The following is a 6,000-nucleotide window of genomic DNA, read 5'->3' as shown; positions in this document are numbered from 1 at the left end:
TTTCTGTAAGACATAATGATATAGATCATTGGGCATTTAATCCCATTATATTTCTCAAATTTTGAGACTTTGAACTTGGGTGGAATAATAACATCTGGTCCTAAGCAAAGCTCCAATGAGTCCATAGATCCATAAAAATCTATTCCCTCAATAGCTCGAAGCCATTTCTTTATGAGATCTTTTTTTTTTTTAAGAAATTGAATTTTTTATTGCATCAAATGAACTTTTTTTAAAAATTTTTTTGGATTTTTAAAATCATTAAGAACTGAAACTAGAGTTGTTAAAGGTATTCCGAGACAAGAGTATGCCCCCAAAAGTGGTGCTTGTTATGATTGTGCCCCTTAAAATTCTTGTATGCAGGCTTCTTTTACTTTTTTCAAATTTCTTAGCATTTCCATTATTTGTGCTAGATCTTTTCTTATTTCATTTTGAGCTTTCTCTATTTTCTCAATTCGGCTACGTTGTTCTACCTCTATGAATGCCAAATAGATTACCTTGACAATCAGGCTTTTGAACCTTGACTACCATAATTATCAAATTAGGATGATGTCTAATTATAACTTTGTACAAATAGAAAAGATTTATATGAATAATTGGATGCATTGAATGTTATCACATAATAAGAAAAAAATCTTTAATTAAAAATTAAAAAATTATTCTAATAAAATATCCAAAAATATCTTATAATCTATTACTTGGTCTTATATTTTAGCTTTAAGATCATGGTATTGCCATGAATAAATCTTCAGCCATTATACTTAGGCAATAACCTCTCAACAATCTTAGGTTTTCCATCTTTTTCAAAACTTGACAAGCCAAATTTGATCAAACTTTGCACTTTGTGTTTAAAAGCAAGGCAATTTTCTATCAATGGCCTATATTCCTATAGTGATAATCATACTGAGCCTCAACATTATACCACTTAAGATCAAGAGATTCTAACGGTTTTAAAGGAACTAGTATGATCAAATGATTTTGGAAAAATAGTGAAAATAGCTCACTGTCTATTATAGAGATTGGATTACCAATAGCTCTCTCTTTCTTCTTACTTAACGATTTATTAGGTTGAGCCATGGGGAGACTTAGCAGGTCTTAGAGTTGAAATGGGTATATAAGGCTAAGAGTTCATTGGACAATTAGGTTGCTGGATGGGTTGATAAAGATTGTTCATAACTGGGCCATAGTATGGGTTTGGGCTAATCTGTAGAGGTTGAATGGGAGTAGGTTTTGTTTGCAGTGCTAAAAAAAGTTGTTGAAGTTGGGGGGTAAGGATTTGAGTATGAGTCAATCTATGAGGTTGGCACAAAGTTAGAATGCCCTATCTTTTTTCTAATTTGATCATTTTTTAGGCCATTAGATGCATTGACATAACTTAGATCAGCATTAGTATTTTGAGAGGCTTTTTGATCTTAGCAAATTGGTTGTTTAATGTACACATGAACTGGTGAAGACTTTTGAAAATAGGCCACTTCAAGATTTTCAACCCTTTCACTAGCTTGGCAAGTTGTGTTTTTACCTCTTATAAGTCACGCCTCAATTCTTCTTGGATGAGTTCCAAGGCTTGGATCTGTGCCTCTAATTGATCACTCTTTTTTATTAAATTGCAAAACACCAAATAAAGTAAAACATTTTTGTATTATGCAATATTATGATGGATGTATTATGTGAATGATGATGCTTCATGAATGAATGAGATGCATAAAATGAATGAAAGTAGATAATAAAAAAAATAAACAAATAAAATAACTATGAACCTACATATGACTTTTATAAACAAGGAGTACCAAATAAGAACAAAGTAAGAATTCAATATGAAAGAAGAAAAAGATAAATAGGTTAGTGCACAACTCACGTATAACAAAAGGTATATGACCTAATTTTGGATAATTTCTACAAAAAGACACGGCTCTACTTATGGGTTAAATCCTAATTGTTCTTACATCATTATCCATCATAGACTAGTAAAGCATCTCAATCCTAACCCATCATAGGCTTTCAATAGAAAAGGTTCAATTTGAGTAAAAGTATTTCACTAGACATTAAGGAGATTATCATCTCACAAGAACGTAAGTACTTTACTCCCTCTTAAGAGGGATAAAACCCAGGTGTAAAGCTCATGTAATATATATGCACGTGATAATATGTGTAAAGGAAAACATATATCTTTATTTGTAATTTTATCAAGTTAAAGAATAAAGTTAATGCCAACAAAGAATAATCAATAATTCAAGATCAACCAAACCAAAAGTTAAGATAATTTAAAATTAATTAATGGCCTGACTCTCTATGTCTTCCAATGAAGTAGTCAAACAGTCATAACGTATAGATCCATAAATCTATAGCTAGACACAACCTAAGGAGCAATATTTTTTTAGGTGTGATTGATCATCTAATGAAGCTATTATTTTAAGAATTTCCTAAGCTTGACTAAGGGTCTTTAAAGAATAAGGTCTGGTCTACTAATTAGAATAGAGTTTGAGAGTTTGGTTACATATGAAAAAGGTCATAGCACCTTCATATGCCCACCCTAAAAGAATGTACCATTTAATTTTAAATTATCATAGAGGTTTATTATTCTAATGGTCTTAAATTTAATATTAAAAATAACTTTTAAGATTCTCCATTAATCTTACAGAATTTTTAAAAATACCTCTTCACATCAAGAGTATTCAAGAATCTCATTTATTTTTTTAAAAAGGCTTTATCGTTAGAAATTGACTTAATCATTTATTTTTTGTTAAATTTTTGTTTTATTAAAAATATATTTGATTTTTCCACCATTTAGGCCAAAATTAGAAATATTTTCTCATTTAGAAATCTCTTAAATAATCATCCATTTGCGATTACTGAGAATTTTATCATCGAAATTTATTTTATTTTTATAAATTTTATTTCTAATTTTTTCACCATTTGGGCCTAATTTAGAAATATCTTTCCTAAAATTTAGTCTTCCTTTATTCATCATTTATCCTTTAAAAAAAGAAAAATAATATAACAATTATTTTTTTTGAAATCTTATCTAAATCTTTTCACCATTTTGATTGAATTTAGAAAAAACTTTCTACCTCAAAATCTTATGAAAATTCAACCATTTGTGATATTTCTTAAGATTTTTTTTTGGATAATTATTATATATTCACACCAAAAATTTTTTAAAATCATATTTTTAATTTTTAATTTTAAAAAATATAATTACTTTTATTGAAATTTCATCTAAATTATTTCATAATTTGGGTTAAATTTAAAAAATTTCTCACTTAGAGATTTTTTAAAAAATTTACCATTTGAAATTTCTCAAAATTTCATCATTGGAATAATTGTTAATTCATTTCCAAGAATTTTATTAAATTTATTTATATTTTTTATTTAAATTTGAAAATAAATGTTAATTATTATTATTTAAGTTTTATTTAAATTTTTTCTCCATTTGTGTCAAATTTAGAAAAAAATTTCTTACCTATAAATTTTCTAAAAATGAACCATTTGTAATTTCTAAAATTTCATCATTAGATATTTATTATTTATTCTTAAAATCTTATTAAAATTTTATTTTATATTTGTTATAATTTAAAATTAACTTCTCTAACAATTTTTCTAAAATTAAAAAAAATCAAATGAAATATATCACAAATAAATAAATAATAATTAAATAAACAAAACTCATAAAAAATAAAAAAAAATAAAATGAAAAAAAAGAAAAAAAAATAATACAAAAACATCATGGCTCGGCTTGATGATTGGAGTAGAGTTTGATCGTAGGCATGGAATTTGTTGAAAAGGCTTAGGAAGCGGCTCGACTTTGCTTAGGTGTGGGTTGCTAGATTTTGAGATTACTTGTAGGAATCTCAGTAATTACACCAAGATTTTGGGTCCAATTGTTGTCAAACTCTTGTTGTAACTTTTTTTCTCTTTGTTTCTTTCTAATTGCTTTCTGATTGTTGTGTCATTTTGTTCTGTGATTTAAATGTCTATTTATAGGCCATAATAAAGAAAATTTCAGATTGATTCCAACTCCAAAAATTAAGATTATCATGAAAAAATAAAATTTATCGTTAAAAATTTTAACTTTAAATTTTATCATGATAAAACTATATTATCACCAACCACTCCTTTTTAATCTATAGTCATTCATTTTTTTTTTCAACTAGTTTTTTAAATAACCAGATAAATTTTAAAAAATTAGATAAATATAAAGAAATACAATTAAAGATAAACAATAAATAAGTAAGATAAAACAAGTAATAAAATAAAATAAAAAAGATAAATAAAAAAATATATATACATAAACAAAGAAAAAATATAATTTTGAAAATTAGGCTTGAATTAAATTTGAGCCCAATTACTTTGAGCTTTTAGTCCTGAAATTAAATTGAACCCAATTAATTTAGACTCTAAGCTAAATTAAATATTTATACTTAAAATTGAATTACCTTAAAAAACATTAGTCAATTTAAATATAGGGCTTACAAATTAATTTTTTAGACTCTAATATTTTCTTATTCTTTCACGATTCCAAAGATAAAAGAAGTGCTTGGTAATCATTGTTCTTTTTATAATTCCGTTTTTGAATTAAATTTTTTTTTTAATTTTCTTTTCATTTTTCTTACAAATCAGGGCGTCATCATAATTCAAATTTCATCAAATTTTTAAAAAATTTTGACTGCAATAAATAAGTCACTGCTTACATTATTGCCTCCATTATTGTAATTAAATTGCTTTCTGTTTGCTAGAAACAAAGATTGTCAAATTTGTATTGGATTCTATAATTGAACTTTCCCCTAAGTACTAAGGTTGCTATATTACAAAATTTTCTTTCCACCGAAAATGAAAAATAAAAAAATTATTATAATTTGTATGCATTGAAATAAATTACAACTAATGCAACTTAATATGACACTTTAATTTTAAATTGAGAGATTTTGAAAATCTGTAATGATATATAAATAAGGTTTAAAATTTAAAAATTATAAAATATTTTTTGTGAGATAAAATTATGATATTTTTAAATTAAAACAAATAATATCTTATAAGTTGATTGTCCGTACAAAGCAACTAGATTTACATTTTCAAAAAATTAATCACAGTTGAAATGAAGAAGAATTAATAATTTGAGTTTCCTTTAAATCTATTAAATCTTTGGAGAATACAAAGTCCGTAAATTAGGGTATACTACAACGTTTGAAATCTAGGTGTTGATTTCATTAATTTGGATATTTCGTAGGTTGTATAAAACTATGACGAACAAATTTTCGCATTTGGTCTAGTGCTATGATTTTCGTTTAGGGCCATTATCTCACTCTTTTTTGGGTCTGAATCTAGTTATTTTGGGCTTTAACATTAGGCTTCCGGAAATCTAAATCTTTTACCTTAGCCCGAAATGCTCGGGGGCAAGATTGGGCATTTTTCTCATTTTTGGGGTCTGAAACTAATTTCTTCCATACCTTTGAACTTAGTCCAAAATGATAGTGGACTAGATTGGGCGTGGAAGTTCTTGGACTCATCGGTGAATAGTGATTGACTTAATTTTAGCCAAGGTTCCAACTACACTAAATAAATATATATATATATATATATATATATATATATATATATCCTCATCAAAAGTCTTGAGTTCTAATTAGAAATTGGGTTATGGATTAATATGTTTTCAAGAAAGCCGAGATGGAAGTCAAAACAAGTAAATTTAGTAGGTTCTTGGTAGGTTAAAGGTTGATTTTTCAATTTTCTTATGGTAAACGATACATATGTTCCAATTAATTGAAAATGAAATTGTTGTTAAAAAAGGGAGATGAACCAAAGCCTGCCTATTAAGATTGATTTTGATATATATCAGATCAATGAGGAAATTGATATCAAATTTCCTTTTTGCGCACATTTTTCTTAACTGGGAGAGCATGTGTCCTTTGCTTCTAGATTTCTAGCTTTGAACATTCTTTTGATTATCAAGTTTAAAGCACGTTTCCATCCCATACCAATTACCAAGTTTAATTATTCAAGATT

The sequence above is a fragment of the Durio zibethinus genome, chromosome 1, assembly GCF_047325235.1.
Source record: "Durio zibethinus cultivar Kanyao isolate XHJ-2024 chromosome 1, ASM4732523v1, whole genome shotgun sequence".
Classification (NCBI taxonomy): domain Eukaryota; kingdom Viridiplantae; phylum Streptophyta; class Magnoliopsida; order Malvales; family Malvaceae; genus Durio; species Durio zibethinus.
The sequence above is the reverse complement of the archived record's forward strand: the minus strand, read 5'-3'. Positions refer to the sequence as shown.